Below are 26,894 nucleotides of genomic sequence, written 5' to 3'. Positions count from 1 at the left end.
ACACGTACACACTAATTCCAGCATATCCTTTAGGCTTTATAAAGAAGTTCCCATTTCAGGAATGCCCTCCCCCATCATCCTGAAAGCAATGCATCCCAATATCTTAGATCCCTGTTTTTAGTCATTAATTTGCTCACTGATGTGACAGTGTACACCTGAATGGACGAAAGGTTTATCTTAGCTCACCGGTTCAGAGAATTTTCATTCCATCATGGCCAGGAAGGTATGGAAACAGAGGCTGGCAGCCAACTGCCTCTGAATGCACAGACTGAGTCCAGAAGAAGGGTAAGACCCTCAAAGACACACTCCCAGTGTCCTGTGTCTAACAGGCAGGCCCTATTTTCAAAGGGTTCTTCAGCCATTTAAATTAGTACCTCAGTCTCACCCTGTTCTGGAGGAGATAAGCTACCATCAGATAAGCCTATGAAAGACATTTTACATTCTAATCATAATATATCTTTATCCTATTTTAAAGATTCTAATTCACTTATTTTATTTCTTGAGATTTACTCATGTTGTGTATGTAAGTGTTTGCCTGCATTTATGTAAGTGAACCAGTATGGGTGGTGCCTGTGGCAGTCAAAAGGGGATCTGGATCCCCTGGATCCGGAATTACAGATGGTTGTGAGCACCATGTGGGTCCTGAGAACTGATCCTGAATTCGACAAGTGCTAGTAACCATCTCTCCAATCCCTCTTTCCTGTTCGTTTCCCTAAACTTTATCGGCTTTTATTTACTGTCTGTTGCTCCCAGCCAGAGGGCAGGCTTCTCAGACATGGTACCTTCTGTGCTCCACTGGCTACCATCTTCACAGTGCCTGGTAGAACACTGAGCACATCACTGACGATTAATAAATATCTGGATGGATGCAATTCTTCTGTATCTCCCATATATTAAGATCACACTTTCCTATAATCATTGCCATGAGAAGGACAATCAAGTATTTTTCTTGAGTATGTGACCACAGAAGATGACAGATATATTAGATTTAAACTTCAACTTTGAAAGAGGTAGATCTTCAAGTGTGGGTGAGTAGCCGACAGTCAGAGAGTAGAGGCACAGGCTCTTCAATGACCATGTAACAGGATGTGTGCAGCAGGAACCATCGGGTTGGCATCTGTTGGATTTTGCCCTGGCCCCTTAGACACATGTACAAAGCACACTGGAGCTAGACTGTTAACTAGAATTTCCCCACTCAGGAACTTAGTTCCCCTAGCTCATCTTCTCTTTGCGTCTTTCACCTCTCAGGCTTGAGAAGCTCTGCTTGGCTGGCCCTGGATGTCTCCAGCTCCATTGCTCAACTTCTGGCTCACGGCATTTCTCCTGCCTCCGGGCTCACCCTTGTATCATGAGTTCCTCTTGGCATTGGCCTGGGGAGGAGATGTAGGATGGGAAGAAGTCCAAGAAAGTATCTGAGACGCTTCCTCCCCAGTTTATCTTTTTAACCAGTCCTTTGAAGCTATCTGAGTGGAACAAGTTTCAGGATAACTCTGAACTATGAAAACAGAAAGCTGAGATATTCAGAGCCATTTTAGACAGATGCATGCTAAAAAGCATCTCATGTTTGTCTGGAAACGCAGTGTGAGGTTCACTTTAAAAGGCAATGAAAGCATGAGTTACTGAAACCATCAGGAATCTGATGAGGAATTTACAGACCTGCAAAGGCAAGGCCCAGAGATGAGAAATCTGTTTCCCCAGCACCCTTCCCCATGGAGCCAAGGGTGAGATAAGGTATTGGAAATTCTATTTACATTGAGCATTTTCTATTATATGCACCATAATCGAAAATGGGCCATCTTGGCCTGATGGAGGCTTATCTCCTCCAGAACAGGGTGAGACTGAGGTCTTGGCTTAGGACTTTTTCTGAGAGCAGCTACTTAGTGTATGTTGGTTTGTCACCTTCTAATAGAATAATGGCTCCAAGGAGGACCACATCCTGATCTTGGAAATTATTGAATATGTCACCTCAGTTGGCACGGGGAATATGCAGGTGTGACTAAGGAACTTGAGATGCGGTGTTATCCTGAATTGTCTGAACGAGTCTAAGGTAATTTAAAGAACTTACACAAGTGGTTCCCAACCTGTAGGTCCTGATCTCTTTGACAGTTGAACAACCCTTTCACGGGGGTCACCTAAGACCACTGGAAAATACATAACAATTCATATCAGTAGCAAAATTGCAGTTATGAAGAGGCAGAAAAGAATAATTTTATGGTTGAGGGTCACCTCAATATGGGGAACTGTGTTAAAGGGTCACAGCATTAGGAAGGTTGAGAAGCACTGCCTTACAGGCAGAATGCAAGAGAGTCCAAAAGAGGAGATGAGAAAAGGGAAGCATGGGTCATAGTGATGCCAAGGAACACGGGAGGATTCTAGAAGCTGGACAGTGTGAGGAAACAGATTCGCCCCTAGCGCCTCCAAAAGGATTGCAACCCTGATGATCCACTTTAGAACTCAAACCTTCCAGAACTACAGAAGAGTCCATTTGGGACAAGTTCGGCTATTACATTTTAATGATTTGTTACCAAGCAACACATAGCTCTCAGCTCACATTTAAACCCAGCCAATTCTATGTAAGGTTGAGCCTAAATGGGAAGTCAGTAAAACTGTGTGAACAGCAAAGATGTAAACCCACAATCAACCATGGTGAGCTCCATTGAAGGGGCCATAAGAAACTCCAACACAGTCACAGCATTGGTGTATGTATTAAGTTTTAAAAATGGGTTTCTAACCAGGTCTGTACTAATCACATGTAACCATGTTCCCTGTATGTCCTTAGGGAGCTTGAAAGGTAGAGTCTGAATCTAGTGAAAGAAAAGGCCAAGATGACAGCTGGCATTGGTCACCAAGCCTTGTGATACTCTTAGCATCCTTTCTTATATTCTCACAGAAATCCTTCCTCCCCCTCCATCCCCTGTGGGCTCTTGTTGAGATTCTGAGGTGCTTTTCTCCTCCAGCAAAAGCTCATCCCTCAGGCAAATCAGATAAATCTATGCAGTAGAAATGTTAGCAACATGTATGTCTCCATAAGGCACCTGCTTTTTAACAAAGACCAGGGGGAGGCTCTAGGCCTCACAAGGCAAGAAGAAACTCAAGGTCTTCATCGTTAGCGCCTCTTATCCCTACTATTCCAGGCCTGGTATTGACCATGGACCAGAACTTTTCAGACTTCTAAACAACCCACTTCCTCCTACATTAAATGTTAGCATTCCCTGTTTGATGAAGCTCTAGGTGCCTTATTGCAAACAAGGTACAGAAAAGGTGACCATCCCACTAATATCACATTAGATTTCAAATCAACAACCTTACAAGGAGTCTTCCCCACTCTTCGTGCAACTGACAACATAGTGACAGAAGAGTCACATGACTCGGGACTTGGCACTGCCACGGAAGACCAAGTCATAGGAAATAAGGTGTAAGAGTTTCATGTAGACTGAACAGGGTTCAAATCTCTAAATTATCTTGTAGCATTGATGAACATCCACAAAGTCTTTGCTTAGATTTCAAGGCACCAATTACTCAGACAGTCAAGCTTGCTCCCTACACTCACAAGGAAAATGTTTCTGAATTTTGACAAGGCCCACTCAAGTCTAAAGTTAAAACCTGAGGCCAATGGGGGCTTCAAAGAGGTGTGTGGGCCTCACTAACACTAGGAAAAAGGTTATGACTGTGAGGGTGAGCTGTATAAAGGAGTGAATCTGAAAGAAGCAGGCCTCACTGCTTTAAGAAGTAATTCCTCATGAGTTGTTAACATAATGGAAGCTATCATTCTATGGTATCACGACCTCAAACAATCAATCTTTTAATTCAGTCATCTAGTCACTATTAATTTCCTATTGCTGCCCTAACTAATTACCACATGTGTGGTCATTTTATATTAGTCACGTTTATTACCTGGCCATTCTGTAGGGCAGAGCTTGAAATGGAGCTTCATGGGCTGAGCCCACGGTACTGGCAGGACTTCACTCCTTGTAGAAATTATGAGAAAGAAAACTTTCCTTTCCTTCTGCTTTCTAGACTCTAGGGTTGTCCAAACTCCTTAAGTAGGGGTTCTGGAAATAATCCATGAAAAGGTCAGCAATGAAGAGCCCATTCCCTTTCATTGCTCTGACCCAGACTTTTCCATCTTCTTCACCCACATTTCAAGGACTTTTTGTGAAGACCTCAAGTCCACCAGGGAGAGGCAGGGCCATCTCCCCATGTCACAGTCAGCCGATAGCAGTCTCCATTCTGTCTGCCAACTCTTCTCCCCATTGCCACTCAGCCATATGTTTGAAGGTTCCAGAGATTACATGCCGGCACTGGGGAACATTATACTGACTACTATAAATACTTAACGAATTCCTTAAGTGCCTACTTCTACTGTGAGCTTTTATAGGGACATTGAAGGTAAGCTGTTTTGACACAATTCTTATTCCTCAAAACACGACAATGCAGGCAATGATAATAGCTGTCATTGTTGAGCAATTTCTACACTCTGGACTCAAGTCAAAGCAAATCCTGTGGTTTAACCCATTTAACTATATGCTCACCTTAGGAATTAGGTAAATTTTATTGGCATTTCCTAGAAAAGAAAACAGTACAAAGAGACTAATCCCTGTGTAGGTCATGTGACGACTTTGCTGGCAGAATAAGAGGGTTAAACATGGGGACTCAAACCCTGGAAAATGGCACCGAACCTATGTGAATTTTTTTCTTTAACATTAAAGCCCCAGAAATGCTTACTAGTAAAAGGAAGTAAAAGAAATAAGGTATACTTTTAAGCTAAAAGAAAGGCTAAAGAAAATTAATATTAAGTGTTGAGAAAACTGGGGCTGTGTGATAGACACACGAAAACAATCCGGCGGAAATAATCCATGAAAAGTCACTGTCACCACTGCTCCTTTAAAGTAATGTCTGCCATAAAAATAACTGAAGTTTTCATGGGAAGTATAAATAATAGTGCAGAGAAAAGCCTGCAAAATTTAATGGCATCCTGCATTCTGTGAGCATTCAACATCTCTAAGATATGTGAATGCACACAGAGGGGAGATGCCAACGACTCAGATGGGAAGGGTGGCCTCCACCAGACCCTGCCACTGCAAAAAGAGATGCCTCTGTTCTGAGGTGGAGATAAACAGCAGCTTCAGCTCCATAGCTACAGAATGTAATGAACCTTGAGAAATGTAAGAACGACTGCTTCCTAAACACGGTAATTATATCTGTTAGTAGTTCTGTGGGAGAAAGGGAGAAGGAGGGACAGAGGGAAGAAGGAGGGAGGGAAAGAATCCTTTTCTTAAAGACAGAGGGGCAATGGTTCTGGGAGTTGGACTCCTCAGCTATTGGGAAGAAAAGAATGAAAAGAAATCTGATATTTGACAGACAAGAGTACGCACTGGCCATGAAACTAGAGAAAAGGTTAGGGAAATAAAAAGGATTTTTTTTTTGTTTTCCTTCAGTAGAATTGACAGGAAGACTGGTAAGAAACGTGAAATTCCTGTTTTAAAGTCCCTTTTCACTGAAATCCAGGCTATAGAAATGACAGCCAGTTCCTGAACCTATTGTCTCCTAGTGATGTCCTTGCAGAATGTCCCAGGTTTACAGATCAGATGATGAATTTCCTCACTGGCCTCTCTCATCTGCAGCCAAAGGTCTCTGGCCTCTCTCAACTGTAGCCAGGGGTCTCTGGCCTCTCTCAACTGTAGCCAGGGGTCTCTGGCCTCTCTCAACTGTAGCCAGGGGTCTCTGGCCTCTCTCAACTGTAGCCAGGGGTCTCTGACCTCTCTCAACTGTAGCCAGGGCTCTCAGCGTCCAGGTGCCCTTTCTGTTCCTCATACAATCTGCTGATTAGCAGGATCCCGGTCTTCAGAGGTTGGGGTGGCACCAGGACAGCGGGTGTTACCGTCCATGCCAGGTTTCCAGTGGTTTAGGCTTCATGTGATTGATGCTTTTCCAGCACTATAGTAATAAATATAGATTTAAGGTGCAGTAACCTGAAGACAGCAATGGAATGGCCTGTCCATGAAGGATGGTGATTATGTCTGATGATGAGGGTGAGCAGAAGCAAAGTATGTTTTATTTTACTCAAGGGAAACCTTAGGATGCCATCCATACATGCACCAGCCCCAAACCAACATGCTGGCTAGCAATGGCACTGGAAATATGACTTCATCCCAAAGGAGGCAGCTAAAGGCCACAAAATGTGAGAGCATTCGCCTCCCCCCCCCGAGACGGAGAGCACCCTTGTCTCTTATTTCCGTGCTGTCTCTGCTGCGCCATCTTTGTTCTCTGCTGAGAGTAGAAGTGGTTACTTACATATGTTCCTTTGTTCCTCTTACTTAACATTTTCATTAGTGGCTGAAAAAAAATCACTTTAACAGGAATGGTGATGAAGAGAAAGAATCAAGAAGAGATGGATCTTGAGGTGTAGACTCCAAAATCATGGTGAAGTTTGGCCAACTAAAGTCCTCAACTCAGAAGCAACCAATGAGACAGCGCAGACCAAGGAGATGTACAGCTGTAGAGAGGATATCCTTGAGCACTCACCCCTCCAGACCCACGAACCTTTACTGGGGGTGGGTCTTGATTTAACTGTACTGCCTTTCGCTGCTTTTGCTAACCCATCACTTGTCTGTTGTATCTGTAGAGCCCTGTGATAAGGTTAAGAAGTATATCAAATAGCAAAGTCTCGGGGGCTGGGGATTTAGCTCAGTGGTAGAGCGCTTACCTAGGAAGCGCAAGGCTCTGGGTTCGGTCCCCAGCTCCGAAAAAAAGAACCAAAAAAAAAAAAACCAAAGTCTCAATGTCCTCTGAGTGTGGTGTGTGTGTGCATGTGTGTGTGTGTATGTGTGTGTGATTGTGTGGTCTATATGTGGTGTGTGTGTGTGTGTGGTCTGTATGTGCATATGTGGTGTGTGTGTGTATCTGTGCGTGTGTGTTTGTGTGATCTATATGTGGTATGTGTGTGTATGTGTGTGTGGTCTGTATGTATATATGTGGTGTGTGTGTGTATCTCTGTGTGTGTGTTTGTGTGGTCTATATGTGGTGTGTGTGTGTGTGTGGTCTGTATGTGTATATGTGGTGTGTGTGTGTGTATCTGTGTGTGTGTTTGTGTGGTCTGTATGTATATATGTGGTGTGTGTGTGTGTATCTCTGTGTGTGTGTTTGTGTGGTCTATATGTGGTGTGTGTGTGTGTGTGGTCTGTATGTGTATATGTGGTGTGTGTGTGTGTATCTGTGTGTGTGTTTGTGTGGTCTGTATGTATATATGTGGTGTGTGTGTATGTGTGTGTGTGTGGTCTATATGTGTATGTGGTGTGTGTGTGTGTATCTGTGTGTGTGTTTGTGTGGTCTGTATGTATATATGTGGTGTGTGTGTGTGTATCTCTGTGTGTGTGTTTGTGTGGTCTATATGTGGTGTGTGTGTGTGTGTGTGTGTGTGTGGTCTGTATGTGCATATGTGGTGTGTGTGTGTGTATCTGTGCGTGTGTGTTTGTGTGATCTATATGTGGTATGTGTGTGTATGTGTGTGTGGTCTGTATGTATATATGTGGTGTGTGTGTGTGTATCTCTGTGTGTGTGTTTGTGTGGTCTATATGTGGTGTGTGTGTGTGTGGTCTATATGTGTATATGTGGTGTGTGTGTGTGTATCTGTGTGTGTGTTTGTGTGGTCTGTATGTATATATGTGGTGTGTGTGTATGTGTGTGTGTGGTCTATATGTGTATGTGGTGTGTGTGTGTGTGTGTGTCTGTGTGTGTGGTCTATATGTGTATTTGTGGTGTGTGAGTGTGTGTATCTGTGTGTGTGTTTGTGTGGTCTGTATGTATATATGTGGTGTGTGTGTATGTATGTATGTGTGTGTTTGTGTGGTCTGTATGTATATATGTGGTATGTGTATGTGTGTGTCTGTCTGTGTGGTCTGTATGGTCTGTATATGTATATGTGGTGTGTGTGTCTATGTGGTTTATATGTGGTGTATATGTGTGTGTATATGTGTGTGTATGTGTGGTATGTGTGCATATATGCATGTATGTATGTTTGTGTTTGGGGTGTGTGCCTGTGGTATGTGTGTGAGATGTGTATGATGTGTGGTGGTGGGGTATACAGGGTGTGTATGTGTGTGTGGTCAACTTTGAACTGAAGTCAAGCAGCAGATACACAATGGAGGGAAGAACATTTTCCCCAGAGAAGCCCAGTCCAGGCCTGACTCATGCAATGGAGCTTACACAGTCCTTTATAGTCCTCCTCCTGCCAGGCCCATCACTGTGCACTTGGCAGTATGCGGTGCTGGAATGAAAAGATTACCTGTTCCTGGTTTTGATCGTAAACCAAACTTTGCTGTTCCCTGTCTGCAAAGTGGGCCTAATGAAGACACTAGCTCTCGTCTGCAGAATGAGTATAGTAAAGACAGTTACAGGCCTCACATCACAAGCTGGATGTTCTGAGATGCGGACTGATGAGTGTCCACCATGTTCATTTTACACACGTCAGTATTAACAACCTGCACTGGCCAGTGCTAAGAGTGAATAAATAAATGCCATTATCAGCAATGAGAAGGCTTTGGAGCACAGACTGCTCTTGCAGAAGTCCTGGCTCACGTGTCAGGCAGCTCAAAACTGCCTGTACCTCTAGCTTCAGGGGAGCAGAGAACTATCTTATAGACCGTCCCTGAGAATACTTGCACTCAAGCGCATGTGCCACCCCCAGACATGTGCACATACATTCTAAATAATAAAATCAAGCCTAAAAATAAAACGTGATCATTTTTTTTAAATTCAGGATTTGGAGATGTTAACAAGGACAGATATTTCCTGTGTGGGGAAAAGGGACACCCATGGGGACTCTTGGTAAGTTTTGAATGTAAAGAGAATTTTCATTGAGCAGCTGTGATAATGAATGAACTGAAATTTAAAAGGAAGAGAGATCGGCTTTATACCCTATTACAGAAATAGAGAGGGAGAGGTAATAAAATATTCAATCCTAGAAATATCTTTTAAATAGAGAAAACACTTTTTCTGAGGCAACAGAAATATAAGCGCTCTAGAAAACGGGCGAATGGCTGGATCCGACAAGCAAAGCTGGCAAATGTTTTCTGCAGAGTCGGGCAACTGCTTCAGGCTTTGGGGTGTATGCGACCGTTCTTGTGCTCAACTCTGCTAGTGTTGTTAGAGAGCAGCTGTGCTCACACACATGGGCCTGGCTGGGATCTGAGAGCTCTGCATTTACAGTAGACGGCAGGTTGGGCTTGGCCTGTGTGCCGGAGTTTTCCCAATCCTCATCTAAGTGTTCTTCCTGCCCTACAGTCAGAATCTACAACAGTAGCACCTACTAGCAACCCAACTGATTGAAAAGTACCACCATAGCCTACCCTGCCTGAGGGATACGGCAGTGGTTGGGGGGCGCTCTGTCAATCTAGAGTTTGGGAACATAGTTAGTGATCATGGTAATTCATCTGGATAATACACCACTGGTATTTTTCTTTCTTCTTCTTAGCAAAACAGAAAATGTTTGCATATGTTTATGGCTGTCATATCCAGACTTTGTAATTCAAGTGTATAATATTACAATCTGGTGCGTTTGGCAGCATAGGCCATATGCTGCTCTTCCTCATCTTGCCTCCACTAGGAAGTTTTTTAGATAAGGTGAGGATGTGTGGGGTGACAGTGTCTCTGTCCTTTCTCCAGCCACCACTCTTTTATCTCAACCATCTTCATCTTGCTCCACTCCTGCAAAGAGGACTGACCCAGCACACGGGGCCAGGGAGGTAAGGAGGGGACAGCAGATGGTCACACTAGGTGAGGGAGACAGAGCCAGGCAAACCACCACCCAGGGAGTGCTGGGGGTTAAAGCCGGAAATTGACTCCATCCTGGAGTTAATGGGCCAAAAGGGGAGTGCAAGTCACTGTGCTGGGAAAGGAGGCCAAACTGGAGGAGAGTGGGGGCAGGAGGAAGAGTGGGAGGTGAAAGTGAGCTCCGGAAGGAGGTTGGCTGCAGTGCCAACCAGAGGCGTATTGTTGGCACCCTGCCCTGGGGCTGGTGGGTGGACTGGCCTCCTTGAAACCTGGGTCAGAGCAGAAACAACCCCCCTTTATCACTGTGCCCGAAGCCAAATCTTCTTGGACTTTGATCACGTCAGACATTTCCCAGTTTAAAAAAAAAAAAAAAGAAAAGAAAAAAGAAAAAGGCTGTTGATTTCTTAAATACAAATGAGTAAAACCCATAAATACCATTGACCTGATTAATTTCAACATGTAACATACTCACAAATACATGTATTAACACACACATATAAATATTCCTGTGTACATGTGCATATACAATCATTCTGCAGGATCCATGAGAGGTTCTGTGGATACTAAAGTCTCTGTGTGCTCAAAATCCTTATACAAATGGGCATACTATTTTCATATAACTTGTGCATATTGTCTCGGATACTTCAAATCATCTTATTTACTTATGATATCAGATGTAATATAAATGCTATGCAAATAGTTCTTATGCTGTGTTTCGTAGGAAGTAAGAATGAGGTACGGTCTATGCATACATTAAACAGATGCAAATTTTTTTCGGAATATTTAAAAACCTACGGTTAGTTGATTCTGCCGGTGCATGGAGGCAGGGGGTGCACAGGTATCCATGGAGTGTGCATGTGTGTGGTGTGTGTTTTAAGGTACTCTTTCTATGCATCCGGAACAACAACTCGATACCATACTCTTTAGTAACGTAAAGCAGAAGGCTTCTGTCTAACTGGGACTCTTTTGTACTGCAGTATGTTTGATGGGTACGAGTTCGAGGAAGCTTCGCAATCTGCATTTAGTAACGGAATACCTGGTGTTAAACAAGGAAAGAGGCATGGTCTTCATGTTACCTACAGTTATTTCTGGTGCGGGTGACCCAGGTGAGAAGCCCTGGTTCTATTTTTGATGAAAGGGGAAAAAGAAAAACTGGTGTAGCCAAATGACCCTGAGTAAAGCTAAAGTGACTTCCAGCTTCAGGATCAGTCAAGTATCAGAATTCAGTTTCCTGTGTGAGCTGCTTCCACGGGGACGTGCCTACCTCAGGGGCGGATGAATGATTGCAAGCTGCCTCCTTTCAGGTCTAATCCCTGCAGCTCCTGCCACAAGTCACTCCTAAAAGCTGCAAACCTAGGCTGCCCGAGGAAAGGAAAAGCAGGCCCCATAAGTCAAGACTGACTTCCTCTGAGGAGAAGCAATGGGGAACAGGGGCCCAGAGCCGTCAGGCACACACACCTCTGTGGAATGAAGGATAAAAGTGCGTGTGACTCACAGCAGAAAGGAGGTTACTGAGTTAGGAAGGCAATACCTAGTCAGAAAGATAGGAAAATTGGAGAATGAATAATTTGAGTTGGGCTACAGAGTGAGCCTGTGCCCAATCTGAGTCACATGGCCTCCAAAAAAAAAAAAGGAAGAAAGGAAGGAAGGAACGAACGAACGAAGGGAGGGAGGGTCCAGGAAGGAAGGAAGAAAAGGAAAGAAAAGGAAACAAAGGATGTAAAACAAGGTTCTTGAGTAGACTAGAGGTCCTGCTACAAGCTACTGCATACTGTAAGAAAAAAGATGAAGCTACGTAAGGTTCAAGAGAGAATCTCAGAAACCTCGTTCCTCCCAGGAAACACTATTTTTAGTTTTAAAATCATGTTCAATGAGCTGCCTCTCAGGTGACTAAAAAAATCAAAGACTCCTCATCAGTTTCATAGCACTAACCATGAGGGGCCTGCCCATCCCCAGACTCACCCCGCATACTGGCATCATCGACGTTTCCAAACCTTCCAGATACTTCAGTTCATTTCTCCCCCATTCATAATAGGAGATTTTCAAGAGATATTTGTAAAATACTAAATTTCCTTTCATTTTCAAAGCTTTGGAATGATACCAGCATTTGATCAAGAAAAGACATTGTTCCATGCCCCGCCCCCCAGAGAACTTATGTCTCAAAAGATTTTTTTTAAAAGAAAAAATGATTTAATACAGCTTCTCTCTAGCCCAGGATACTGCTATAAATTGAAAATTCATCCTCATACAATGTTAATTATAAGATAAGTAATCTTCCTTGTTCATTTAATTCTATCCTATTTATCTTTTCAAGTGGAATGGCACACGGCAAACATCATTTAGGGAATTTTATTAATAAAGACCTAATCCCACAGCTTGTAGGACGTGGCTCAGAATAACATTTTAACCGCAGGAAAGTTCAGTGAATATGACACCCTATCAAGGACCAGAACTGCTCCATCCGGTCCTGTGATGCAGTAAGTCATCTTGAGGGGGTGGGGATAAGTGGTAGACCCTCCTTACTTAGGGAGAGGTCACAAGAGACACCAACACGTGTCCTCTGTGCTTCGGATGTGTGACAGAGTTGAACAGCCTTGCTCTGCTACTAGACAAGACGTCACCCATCATAGAAAACCAGGAGGTTAGGAAACGAAGGTATGGAAGCACCCGGAAGTTGCTTTGCCAAGGCAGTCCAGGGTACAGGTTGCTTAAGGTAGCTAATCTGGGGACTTGAACCACATTGTATACTTTTGTTTTTCTTTGCCTAACCCTCAGGAAGGTATGAGGCCCAAACAGACACTTCCCAATAAAGTTTGCCAAGGTCATGCCAAGGGGCCAAGCCTGAACTTCAAATGGAGAGCCTCCAAGCGTCACCCCCCCCAAAGCTGGAAATATACACTCACAGCACCTGTCCCCAGGTCACCTTGATTTACACAAATTTCTGTGACACCTGTGATGGCACTCAGGAAAGAAGTCTGTTGTTAGTCTATAAGGCATTTGAAAAACAACTGAGGTTCCTGGATTTTGCAATTCCCCCACAAATCTTGCCATGACTGAAAATGGAGGTGCCAACTGGAACAGGCTACAAATGGCCAACACAGGCGATCAGTATCTTAAATCATTTCCAAAACCCAAATAAATTCTCCCGAATGGAAATCTGCCCTTATCCCTGTTTTGGATCTCCAGGAGGGGATACATGTTTTGCTCATTATGATTCATTCTCTCCATCCCTTTCTACTGAAGCCAAGAGGAGAAATGTACTCAGAAGCTGCCTCGCTGGCTCTGCTCACAGCACAGCATCTGACCTCTCCTGTGAGAACATTCGAATAGCACTACACCACCTCTAAGACCATTCTCATTGTCAACCAAACACGCTTTATTAACTCTGATTCCTACACGAGTACCTGTTCCAGGGCACTTCAACTGTTCTTTACAATACCGTTTTTAATAGACAGAGACGGAATAATTTCCATATTTGTGCAGATACTTTACACTGAGACAAAAGCCCGTGACTAGAGTCATGCAGTTAGCAATAGAGAAACTACCTGTGAGCGCTTAGATATATTTTGTACTCTATGATTTCTTTTTAAACAATGTAGGGCCCTAGAAATAAGCCATTTGTGCATTCAACAAAAAGTAGAAATCATTTGTAATGTGATGGTTTTATGCCTGCATGTTTTAGATGCTGGGAAGAAACTCAGAGCCTTTCATGTTCTATGCATTTATGCTATCGCTGAGCTCCATTCTTGGCCTAATTTCTTCATATCATAACTTATAGCTTCAGTTAAATTTTAGTAGTATCTGACCATAGGCAAACATCTCAGTTATATTTGCTGTATTCACTGTAATGTCAATGAATCATAAATTGTTTCCTAATTTTTATAATTGGGAAAATTACATTAATAGCACCAATCTGACCTAATTGTTCTCTTTGGTAAGTGGCCTTCAGATGGGCAGACCATGAAACAGCTTTCGAGCCTCTGTGTCATGCCATGCTGTTCTGTTCTTAAGTTTAGTCAAATGTAATTGCTTTTTCTCTGATGAAAAGCTTCCTGCTCTCTCTTCCTTCTCCCTTCCTCCCTCTCTCTCCCCCTCTTTCCCTCCCTCTCCCTTTCTTTCTTTCTTTCTTGCATGTGTGCATGTATGTATGTGTGCATGTGTGCATGTGTGTATGTGTGCATGTGTGTATGTGTGCATGTGTGCATGTGTGCATGTGTGTAAGTATGTATGTGTGCATGTGTGTATGTGTGCATGTGTGCATGTATATGTTCATGCATGAGGGTACGAGTGTATATGCACTTGTGCATATTTGTGTCTGTGTGTATGTGCATGTGTGCATGTGTGTATGTGTGCATGTGTGTATGTGTGCATGTGTGCATGTATATGTTCACGCATGAGGGTATGAGTGTATATACACTTGTGCATATTTGTGTCTGTGCGTGTGTGCATGTGTGTATGTGTGCGTGTGCATGTTCACACATGAGGGTATGGGTGTGTATACACTCATGCATGTGTGTGTGTGTGTGTGTATGTGTGTCTGTGCCTGTGTGTGTTACTGGGGACAGAACCCAGAACCCAGTGCATGAAGCCTATTTACCACTGAACTGTTTATACAACTCACAGGCTTTCCTCCTCCTTCTTTTGTGTCTTGGTGTCGCTAAGGCACTTAGGGTAACCTTGAACTTCCAGGTAACCAATTCAGGCTGCCCTACACTTTCAATCTCCCTTTTCAGGCTCTTGGATAGCTAAGGTAACAGGTCTGTACCAGCAGGCCAAGTCATTGAAATAAAAAAGACTTGAATTTTACTGCCAACATGGTTAAAGACAGCCAAGACATAATCATTTTCATACTTTTAAGATATTAAGAAATAGGTCATGTACATGGGTAGGTATGTCACAAGACAAACCTTCATATATTGCTGAATGGATGGGCCATCTAAATAAGACCACTTTAGCAAACTCTGGCAGTATTCTCTAAAACTGAATGTATACACACCCTGGTCTAGCAATTCCATACAAGAATAATATTAGCAGTATATTTTGAATGATAATCTCAAATTGCAAACAACCCAAGAGTCTAGAAACTTAAGAGGTAAATACAGATAAATGTGTAGAAATTAGAATATCCTACAGCAAGGAACCTTGGGTAGGCACAATGTATGAATGAGACTTAAAAACAACATGGCATGAGAGAATCTAGTGACAAAAGTGTTCTTAAGGATTTATCACTTGTTTTCATGTATGTAAAATTCTGCAGCTCAATAAACTGATGTAGCATAGAGTCTGAATTGTGATTAATGGAGGTGGAGTGGGGTGGGAGGAACTAGTCATCAGATAACAGTTTCATTGGAGAGCCCAGGTAGATTGGCAGGAGCCACCTGGGATGGGATGAGAAGGCTGTGAGCAGAAAGTAAGACTGAAGCAATGGGAGGTGAAGGACTCTGACCACAGAGAATTCCAACCAAAAGAAGAGAGCAGAAGAGTGGATTCTCCACCCAGCATCAGCAATATGATTAAGAGCTTGATCCTGTCAGTCTGTCTTATTCCAGCTGTCTGCTGGGAGGTAGCATATATTGGTATTATTTCCTGGAGAGCTCAACTACCTCTCTGTTGTTCAGTAATCAAGACATTCTCTTCTCTGAAGGGCTGTTCAAGAATTCTTCTGCATCTCAGCCCAATTTTAAATTTTACCTAGTGTTTTTATAGAATCTATATAGTCTGGGTACAAGGCACTTTTTCTGATACACATCTGACCAATTACTTCTAGACTCATTTCTTTGACCTATTCATGAACCCTTAGCCAACAGCATACCATCCTAATGACTGGGACTCTTTAGTAAGTCACGGTAGCCAGAATATACATTCTCTTCAAATTCTTAATAATGCTTCACTATCCATAGCTCTTTTCATTTCCATTTATATTTTGGAGAAATTTTATAATTTACAAGAAAATAAACTCATTTAAGTTGAAACTGCCATTGAAGATATAAGTCACCCTGGGGGAAACCATCATTTTCACAATTCTTTTGGTAATAATGACTGTTTGATATCACTGGACTCCATTTGCTTTCACGTTTGCTTTTAGGTTCAGAGAATATATTTGGTGGTAATTTTACTTAGGAAAAACCAGTTAATTCATGTAAGGAGTTAAGAAATGGTTAATTCACATAGTGAGTTAGGGGATGTTCCATTTTCTCCGTTCTCTAGAAGTGTGTGGGTTAAGACTACAATGAAGTTTCTTCCTTAAAGACTCTGAGATAATTTATTACTAAAGCAGAATGGGTTTGGGATTTTAGTTTTGGAGAAGTTATTTACTTGTTTCTCTTATTAAATATTAGATAGAAGCTTGTTATGATCTGTACTTTCCCCAGGCATAGTTTTGTAAGTGATGTTTTTAGAGAAATAAGTCACTTTCTCTAGGTTGTCCAGTTTGTGGACATGAAACTTTAGCAACAGCTTAGCACTGTCTCAGCATCTATGTGATCTGTAGTAGTGACTCCCTGATTCTCCCTGGTGTCCCTAGTGTATGTTTTTCTCTCATTTGTTCCTTGACTGGAGTACTACATCTTCACCAACCATAGCAACATTTTCCAGAAGCCACACTGGATTCCATCAAATTTTAATTCTGCATATCTTTCCTCCCTTGATCTCAGAGTCTTGCAGCTCTGCTCCCTGGTCTGCAGCTGCCTCGTGACCTGGCCTGCACTCTGGCAGCACTAGCCTGGGACTTAGGAGAGTCTAAGATTTGTTAGATCTGGAATGTGGCCACAGCCATTGTGCTTTCACAAGCCAGGAGTCAGGGCTTAATTTACTGATTATTTTCTGGTTTCCTGAGTTGGAATTCCAATGAAAATTCCAACGTGTTTGCTACTACATACATTTAAAGTGTGGATTGTCCCCGGAGTGTAGACCCAGCCCAGCATTTGCACGTGCTGCGTCTTCATTAGCTCATCTCAAAACACTTTTCTTTTGAATGGGAATCTTCCCATTTTTATGCAGCATGCTTAATTTTTAAGTATTTGGAAATTTCTTAGTGATATTTCTACTACTTAGCCTTAATTCAATTTTATGCTGGTCAGAGCATACGTTATGATTACAATCCTTTGATATTTACCCAGGCATACTTTCTGGCCAAAATATATTCAATTTTGTTAAATGTTCCATAAGCACTTAAAATGACTCACACACTTTAAAAAGACTCAGTGGCTGGGTGTATTACTCTATACTTCTCAATTCAGTCAGTCAGTTAAACATGTTTACATTTTTTATTCACACTTCTTTTTTTGTTGAGGGCTGCGTGTGTGTGTGTGTGTGTGTGTGTGTGTGTGTGTGTGTGTGTGTGTGTGTGTGTGTGTTGGATGCATGTGCCCACATGTGTGACTATGTATACCCATGTAGAGAACATTGCATGTCTTCCTCTGTGATTCTCTACCTTTGTTTTTGAGGCAGGGTCTCTCCATGAGTTTGAAGCTCACTGTTTTGGCTGCAGTGTTTCCCAGTCTCCTAACAGTTATGCCTTAGCTACTGAGCAGCCACAGGGTGAGGGCTGGGAATGAGGGGAGGAAATGCTACAATCTCAAATGAAACCAAAAAAAAAAAAAAATCTGCCGGGGTCCTTCAGAATTTACAATTAATTGCAATGAATAATTTTCCTTGAGCTGCCTTTTGAATGCAAGATGAAAGAGTTACAGGTCTAGCTAACTCCACTTTTGCTAATATCTGAACTCTATGGGGCAATTCCATCTTCTAAACAAAGTTAACAGCTTCTCATTACACAGCCAACCCGGCAGTATGATAAGCCATCTAGGCTGCCCCAATTAAACCGCTTTCCTGTCTCTAGGAAGAGACTTCCACCTCCCTGCTCAGAGGCCTTCCTTCCCACTCAACTAAATCCAACCTTCCAGCCCGATGCCCGGGGATGGCGCTGAGAAGACACGTTATCACACTCATATCTTGTATTTAGGCACCCTCTGAAGCAGGCACACATTCAAAAGGAAATTACTTATTTGCTCCCAGCAACTCAAGGATGAGCCAGAGTTAAAAACAGTGACCCCAAAGGACTTTGGGACCTTAAACATCCTGTAACCTACCTCCCAACTAAATATTTATACTCAAATAAAAAGCATTGTTGGGACCCTTTCATCTGGAAGATCAAGCTTCTACTTTAAATTAAAGATCTGATACATCACAAATTTCAAGGCTGTTTCAGTCATCACCAGAGCCAAGGGTGTGTAGTCCCTTATCCTTCCCAGTCTACGGGAATTAACGGAGGTCACAATTTAAGGTTCATTTTCTGTGTCTATGGAGGACTAATAAAGAGCACATGAGTAGTTTCCAGATAGACAGGGCTCTCTGGGAAGTAATGCCCTGTGCACACACTGCTAGTTAAAAATATGCTGAGTCCTCTGCAATTACTGTGCTGGGGGAAAGGCCGAGCACTAGGTCAGATAACTACTGTGGTTTGCTCTTTGCAAGGCCCAGCCAGAGATGATATAAAAATAATTATATGCACAAACCAGATTTTCCAAACTGCTTATTCAGTTTCTAGGTCAGTATAGCTGGACAAATCCTCTGGAAGTTAAGGTTTATAGCTGACCACGAATGGTTAGTTTGCTTGTATTTCTTCACATCATTTTAGACAGGATATTTAGTCCTCATTCTCTGGAGAACTTTACTCCTAATAAGGACAGTTACATTAGAGGACATCAGAGGCGTGCTACTGCAGAATTTGAACACCACTTCGTTACCATCTAATTAAAACTTCAGGCTTCACACACAACCTGATACTGAACGGCTTGGTATCCAGTCTATCACGATGCAAACAGCAGAATGTATTGTTTTCATGGGTATAACCAGTTCCAGAGAACACAGTGATTTCCCCTCTCTCCGGTTTAACCAATTCTTAATCATGTGTATTTTCTAAAGGGTGTTAATTTTCCTTTATAGAAGGAAACCTGGTCCATCCGTCAGTCTTTGTGAGTGCTCGTCTATCTTAAGTCTCAGGAATGGGAAGCATCATCTATCCTAAGCCAACACATACTTAACCCTGGCTCACTGAGAAGTTTCCTGCTGGGGAAGAGGAGAGCCCAAACACACTGGAAGCACCGAGGGGGATTCTGACAAACCCAGAGACCAGTGAAGAGAAGGCAAGCAAACAGAACAAATGTGATTCCATAACGGATCTAAAGAACTCCACAGTGAGACAAGAGATGGTTTTAGGAGACATGGTCAGTGGGGTTAAAAATGGATGCACGTCGGAGGTGGGAAGATGGGGAGAGGCCCCTTGGCGGGCTTCCAAGCTCATCAATTATCTCATTCCTGGTGGGATTTCCACCCACCCCTGTGTGCACCACCAATTTCCCCAATCCTAATTGTCTTTTCCTTTCTCTCAGATATACTGCGGAGTCTCTGTGTCTCTGGAAATGAATCACTATTTGAGAGATTAATTGGAATTTTAGGGTTATTAATTGTAATTTCCTCTTCATCTGGCTTTTGTTTTTAAAAAAAATTTAAGGGAATCTATAAGGACTCCTATAGCAGCCGAAATGTATATTAGAGAGGGGGAGAAGAATGCTCTGCCCCTCTCTGAGGTGTCTGACTGGACCTTGTCAGTTACTACACGTAGAGAATGATTAGACTTAGTTATAACCCTCGCCTGAGGATTTAAGAAGCAGCAGTTTACATAATAAAATTGTATATAACTAACTATTCAAATGCCTAGCGATTCCATTTCCACTCTCAACTACCTTGTATTCAAAGAAAATCATTTAAAGGAGAGTTATCCATTATTTAAGAGCTAAAGATAGCACCTAAAACCTTTCCCATAGACTACATTTATTTGAAGTCTTATTTCCTTCAGAGGTGGAATCCTTTGCTGGATGCCACAAAGACCGGCGGATGTACACACAAAACACATAGCTTTGCACCCAAGCAAATTGCTCTGGAAGTACACAGCAACAAGTGTTTTAAAATGTGCTTTTTTTATTATCCCATGTGTGTGTGTGAGCATTTTGCCCACATGCATGGATGCCCACACGTGTTCCTGGTGCCCTCCAAGGTCAGAAAAGTGTGTCAGATTCCCTGGAACTGGAGTTACCAACAGTTATGAGACACCAAGTGGGTGGTGGGAATTGAGCCTGGGTCCTCTCCAAGAGCAACAAGTGCACTTAACCTCTGAGCCAACTGTGAAACTCAGCAGTAAGTATTTTTAATCATAAGTAAATGTCTCAAGACACAATGTAAACATTGGATTGGAACTGGGAGGAAGGAAAATCCTTGGGAGACAGACTTAGAGGTACACACTGATTTTAACAAAGCACTCTTTATGGCTGGGAACTTCAGGCATGGGTCCAAGCTAAAAGAGACCCTTAATTCAGACATCTAGGATGTGTCTCCAAACTGTGACATTTACAGAAGTCCAGACAATGAACAAGTGTGAGTATCCCATCTAACTAGAATAAGTACCCTCTGCCAGGGAAAGTAGAGGAACCGGCCGGCTTCTCCTTGTAGCCTATGTGTCCTGAAACTAGAGACCACACGTGTGCCTTCAGCCTGTGTACGAGTTTCCAGGTAAAACTTCTGCTGGCATCTTTGAGAGGATGTGGAAGTCGCAGAAGCCACAGAAACTGGGGCAAAACTTGGAACCATCAATGGATAGCGACTGTTGGTAATCTCCCGAGATCTGTGTCATGGGGCAAAGTCCACTATCACTCCCATGCTTCGGGTCATGAACTTTTTCAGTGAAGTTAATGTCTTCATGCATTCATTCTTTCTCTTACTTAGAAACATTTTTTAAGAGCTCATGATGTAGTAGTCTTTCTTCTAGTAGTTGTGACCCCAGGGTCGCTTCCTTCACAGAGAGATAGTCAACTGGAAATACTCTGACTAAGGAGTTACACGTGAGCTGCTGCGGATTTCTTTTGTCCCTAGAGTCAAGCAAGGCTGGTACTAACTGCTTTCTCAATGTGTAAGAAAGAGAGAAAATGAAAAGGAATACAAAAGAAAAGTTGGGGAGAGAAAGATTCCTTGCCACCTTCCTGATAATTTTATAGATAAAACATTTGAGAAATTAATATGAGATGGTAAATTATTATGTAGCATACACTTAAACTGTAGGGAGATTCATTAATTTCTCTCTGAAAGTATAACTACTAACTATACATAGATGTGGACACGCTTTTAGCAATGTAACACTATCAAACTAGTCTCTGCCCAAGTCTTTGTTTGTGGTGAATGGGAGAGATATAAGATAAATAAATACTCCTGCCTGATGGACATGTAGGATCATGGAATAGAAAAGAATTCTGTAAGAGCTGGAATGAACTTGGAAGCTCCTGTCATAGACCATGCCAACTGAGAAAGCCTCCCCATCCTAGGAGAGATGAGGTTTCCTAGAAATGCCAGCTAATGTTGCAGCATCTGGCCAAAAGGAAGTGGTAGGCCAGGAGGCCAAGGGAGAGGTTCCTCCAATGTCCACACAGGACAGGAAGCAAAGCATTAACAAAATCTGAGGACATCTGGGTGCCAGGAAACATGCTAAGTCACTGGGCACTACAAAGGTGAATAAGACCAGTGGCTTCCCGACTGATCAGGACAGGAAGCTGCAGCTGAGCGTGATTGAAGGCACAAAGGCGGGCAGGAGTGAACTGATGTATTTAGGGGTGAGGAGAGAAAGCATTTATCTTTCAAGGAAGCATGAAGAAACACAACCACAGCTTCTCTCCACAAAGGTCACCTGTTTCTCATGACAGACAAATGAATAAAGACCCTACTGGTCAGACTCCTTGTTGACTGTGCACACAGGTTACAATAACAATACTAATCATGCCTTCTCCTCTCTCTTCTCCCTCCCTTTTTTCCTGCCTCCAACACTAAAGCTAAGTGTCTTTATGTTAGAATAGGTAAAAATGCTCCGCAAAAGAAAAGTTACTTAAAATACGAACTGGTAACAAAAGCCCACTAAATAAGTATGAAAAAATGAAAACTTTAAATGACAACCCAATAAAATAATGTTATTTAGTGTGATAAATTTAGAGTTTAAAACAGAAGTGCTTTGAAAATTAGGATTATATGATGCCATGTGTACCCCATCCATGCCGTAAGCAAGCAAACTACATCTGCATGCTGTTGGGGTTCACAGCCAATTCATGATGTTTCTAGAATGTCAGCTATCACCCTGAAGTGGATTATGACATCAAATTGGGGACCATGAACTAATTTTTTTTAGTTCTTTGAGAATGCTGAACAATGGGCTTTGATCATATTCACCATCCCCCACCCCAACTTTTCCCAGATCTAACCCCCACTTACTTCTATGAGTTTTTGTCTTTTATTCCTCATCAAGGTCAATTTGTGCTGTCTAGATGGTCTTGGATGTGTGGCCTTCCACTGCATGGTGCTTGCCTTTCCAGGGGCGACACTCTTAGAGAAAGCTGATCCTCCCTTTCCCAGCTAACAACTAGTTTTTAAATGACTGGATACTAATACAATAGGAAAAGCAATAGAAGAACATTTTGTTTTATAAATGTGTTTTCATGGGTGTGGACACACACATGTGCATGCATGTGTACACATGCATGATGTGCTATGCCGTGAAAGCCTAAGGCAGCTCATGGTACTCTCTTCTAGAACTTGTCACAGGAACCAAAATCCTATGAGACTCGATGAGACCAGCTATGACTTGTCTCTATCCTGCTCAGTCCCATTACCTGCACTCCAGACCACTGGCATGGTTTCTGTACATGGAACACTTCAAGGGCACTCTCCCATGAGCATCAGCGTCAGCTGCTCCAAGCCAGGTATAGCTCTTCCTCCACAATATGTCCTATGGTTCCCTCATTTACCTCCTCAGAAAAGACTTGCTTGACCACATGACTCAAAATTCAGAGCCGCCACCTCTTGCCTTCTCTATTTACCTCTCTGATTTATTCCCCCCTTTTCTTGGAAGTTACCACCGTCTAATTATATATTTTATATGTGGTATAATTATATAGAGTGCATATATATGTATCCTATGCTGCTGCCTCTGTTTACTCACTGCCTTTAGATCTCCAGGAGGTCCAGAACATTTTCCTGTTTGATGCTCAGAAGTATAATCTCCAATACCTAGAACACACATGTATTTGTGCCAGTGAATGTTCAGTAGACTGTCATGTAAAATACATTTATAGGTCACATGGGCTTGTATGACATTGTCTTGGAGCACACTTGAGGTGGCTCTGAGGTGCTCAACATGAAGGGTCAAAAGTGCGTGCAGCATACACACCCAAGGGCCCCTCACATGGGCGACTGGGTGCTGCCTATGAAAACTGCTGTCTGAAGCATGGGGTGTTGGGTGGCTGGAAGTGGAAACAGTATTGCTCCCTTGAGCAGCTACCACAGCATCACAAGTTGGCAAGAGGAAATATGCAGTCAGAAAATCATAAAAATTTCAAGACCTGCTCAGACGATCTGGCCTGACCTAATCACTTCACCAACAGAGCATCCAAGTTACAAAGTGGTGCTGTCAGTCGTGTGCCTCGGGGTACACAAAAAGTAAATGCCGAGCTAAAACTAGCGGAGACTTGAGTCATGTGACTGACTCTCCAACTAGCCGGGACTGCCCTAAAAATGAGGGAAGGCTCCCTCAAGCCTTCTGTCTGTCCTCTTTGCTTTATAAAGTCACCTGAAAGCCTTTGTGCAGTTAGGTGCCAATCACCTCTTCCAGGAGAGCCCCAGCCGATTTGTAGGAATCTCTATTTTAAAAACAAAGAGCTGCTAATGATCACCGTTTTTCATAAATGAAAGCCAAAAAAAAAAAAAAAAACTTTGCCATAGCAACCAGGAGAGGTTGATTCATCTACTATTATCCCATGACGTACTAATAATACAGTCCCAGTGTATATCAAGCCTGGGGTGCTGGTCTGTCAAGAATCAAAACTTTTAACCCTCACAGTCCCATTTTTTCATTGCAAGTAAAAGGGTCTGACCACATTCCCCATCAATGAGTCTATGTTTTGCAGAGCCATGGGCTAAGGGATGTACCACCCAGCATTAACAAGAAAAAGTGGTTCTGTGCAAGGTATAGATCTGGACAGTACAAAGCAGTTTCTCAGGCAGTGGCATTAACACCGAGTGCATGCCTGGAACTCTTCCTCCTCAACTATGGGATGTCACGCTCTCTCCTCTGAGATGCCTGTCAAAGACTTCTTGGTTCCCATTTTCTTAACAGAACCCTCTTCTGTCTGACCCCTCTGAAGACGCTGGCTCATTCTTACCCCAGAAAGAGGTTTTGACAGGATGAAGAGCATCCTGGAAAGCCTGCTTCCTTGTCTATGATGGGTTTAGAGCCGAGCATGTGACAACACTGTAGTTAATGAGGAGAAGGAAGACCTGTTGTAGGTACCAATGCTTGTGGAGTTTTCTTATTTTTCATAGAGCTGGAGGTGTGTGTCTAGATATGATTTCAAGACTGATGCCATCTTGACACCAGAGTAAGTCTAAAAAAAAAAAAAGCTCTCCCGTGAGGAAGAGGAAGGGATGAATTAGAGAGAAGCTGATACAATGGGAGGTCACAGTGCACAGAACTGCATGATATTGGAGGTGCGGTGTTCTATCCCATATGATAGACTCTGGTCAAGAAGGGCCGTGCGTGCTTTGCACACGCTGTTGTTCTCCTGAAATGAACTTGGGCCGTGAGTGAGCAGCAGGTCCAGGGATTCTTTGGTAAGAGAGAGCTCAACATGTGGCTAAGGAAGGAGAAGGACCTACAGGGTTGGGTGTCAGGGCAGCTGCAGAGGCCCACACAGAACATTGTCCTTTGTCACAGGTATGCTGCTGTTGTCCTAGGGGATTCAGAGATGGCAGCCAGAATCCACCCTGAGGAGAACACAGAACAGCTCCACTCTGTCCCATTCTCACTTCCCTTTCTGGATGTGAGGAACACACTCCCATGAGAACTTCAGAAAAGGACTGACAAAGATGTTCAAGTCTAGCTCTAGGAGCTGACATTGACACCTATCAATGTCAGAGAAGGAGGCCTAACCTCCATCAGCTCCAGAGCACAGCCCTTGCTCTGACCAACTGACCGTGTCCACAGCAGAGGTAAGAGGAGAGCCTCTCTGCGAGCCGCTACTGGAAAGCAGCAGGTGCCTGAAAGATGCCCGTTCACTGGAGCCAGCACTCTAAATTGAGTGACTCCAGAAAGGCCCCTGTTTGTGCTGATACATATTTTAGGTGTGACTGGATCAAACACATTTTTCTTGGCTTGTTCAGGATAAAAGCCAACACTATCAACACATCCAAGAAAGCTATTCCTGTGTAACATTTTAGTCTTTCTAAGAAAGTATTTACTGTGTGATACTGTGATCTTACATGATCAAAGGGTACCGGCCCTTTGATGAGAAATAACAAAAAAGGCAGCTGAGGATCTCCTTAGGAACATCTACAGAGACAAGGAGGTATGCTTAGGGGAGTCTATCCAGATAGCCTTCTTGTGAGAGCAGGAGCGGCAGGTGCACAGCGGTATTAGTAACCAGGCTATCAATGGCACTGGGGGACACGCGGCTCTGGTGTCCAGGGTTTGGAAAGCTTGGAAAATCTAATTAACTAGTCGCGAAAAGACATGTTAATTGCTTGTCCAACAGTGGGAAAATACCTGCTGTTCTCCTCATTCTTCTGTGAGAGGGAGAATGCCCTTGTCATTAGGGGACACCAGAAGAGGTGGGAGGCATTTGTCCAGTGGAGGCTCAGTAACCAGGCTCCATGGCCTAGTCTCAGGAGATGAGCAACTGGCTAGAGAGTAAAAACGGATGTGGAAATAAATGGGATATAAGGCCACAGACTGGCCTGCAAGTTGAAATCTGAGCTACTCTGGAGAGCAAGACAGTATTGTAAGCTCATGGTCAGTCTGGACCACTTGGTAAGACATAATCTCGAAAGCTCAGAGGTAGAGTAAATGCCTAAGATGCAGGGAACCCAAGTTGGACCCCAGTACCACAAAGAAGAGAAGGAGAGAGGGAGGAAAAAAGGAAGTAGGGAAAGGGGAGTGGGAAAGGACGAAGGGAAGGAAGGAAGGAAGAAAGGAGGGAGGGAAGGAGCGTCACTCTGAGACCTGTAAGTAATCAATGGTGTGGGAGCGAATGCCTCCTGTGGTTACTAGCATCCTGTCCAGAACGGATCTGTCCTGTGGATATTTTTTTCTATAGGTTTACCTCATGAACCTTTTTGCCTCTTGTTTTGTTGTTGTTTTGGTTTGGGCTTTGTTACTGTTGTTTTTTTGACATAGGATCTCCTTTGTAGACCAGGCTGATCTCGAACTCACAAAGATGCAGCAGGCTGTGCCTCCCAAGTGCTGGGATTAAAAGAATGCACCACCATGACTGGCCCTCACTTTCATTACACTAATTTTTGGCATTTAAAAAGTGATGGCTTTAATGGGATACAATTAACAGATACTACACAGTTCATTTGCTAAAGAATGCGGGACTCCTTGACCACATGGCTGAGATGATGTCCTGCCTCCATTTTGTGATCATATGGCTGAGATGCTGCCTGGCTCCTTGGCTGATAAGGGGTTGTGGCTTGGTGCCCAACATTGATGGGCACCAAGTATTCACAGGCCTCGGCAACCATTACCACAGTCAAATTTAAATACCTTCAGTGTCCCGAAAGGCCAACTCCTAGCTATGAGCAGTGGCTCACTTTCCTTCCCAAAGTTCAGCAACAAGGAATCCACTTCTGAGTCTATGACTTTTCTCTCCTGAATGTTCTATAGCAGTGGCATCAAACAGCATACAGCGCTTTGTGAATGGCTTCCCTTAGCGAACGTTTCTCAGGCTCATCTTGCAGCATGTGAATTACATCTCTGTATTTGCACTTCCTGAACTCTGTACTTACATTTCCTAAGTGCCCACTATTCACTGCTACAAGGGGCATGTGAACTGCAAATCAAGTTCTGAAGTCCTGGTTCAGAAAAGGCGCTTTGATTTTCTTGGGAGTCTATGGATACAAAGTATGACTTTGTACACTGCTAGTTACACTTGTGTATTATGAATTTAAAGGAAACTAGTTTTTCTGAAAACCACTGAAGCATGAGCCAATTGGAAAGGGTAGCTAGTTCTTATACAACTGGCACCAGGGCAGCC

General features: G+C 43.1%; 1 protein-coding gene and 1 long non-coding RNA gene across 3 annotated transcripts in view; one reads left to right on the top strand and one right to left on the bottom strand.

Annotated features, from left to right (window-relative positions):
* Positions 1-26,894, bottom strand: part of Chn2 (chimerin 2) — a 259,080-nt gene that overhangs the window by 218,449 nt on the left and 13,737 nt on the right. The gene's annotated exons all lie outside the window — the stretch shown is intronic.
* Positions 6,081-11,127, top strand: LOC120102282 (uncharacterized). 2 transcript variants are annotated; one of them, XR_005503598.2, is made up of 4 exons: positions 6,081-6,554; positions 8,759-8,826; positions 9,664-9,743; positions 10,749-11,127. It is a non-coding gene; the product is annotated as an uncharacterized LOC120102282 (long non-coding RNA). The 2 variants fall into 2 exon arrangements; XR_010066159.1 differs by lacking the exon at positions 10,749-11,127 and having other exon boundaries at positions 9,664-10,243.

The sequence above is a fragment of the Rattus norvegicus genome, chromosome 4 (genome assembly GCF_036323735.1).
Source record: "Rattus norvegicus strain BN/NHsdMcwi chromosome 4, GRCr8, whole genome shotgun sequence".
NCBI lineage: Eukaryota > Metazoa > Chordata > Mammalia > Rodentia > Muridae > Rattus > Rattus norvegicus.
Note: the sequence above shows the minus strand (reverse complement) of the source record. Positions and strands in the feature narration are given on the sequence as shown.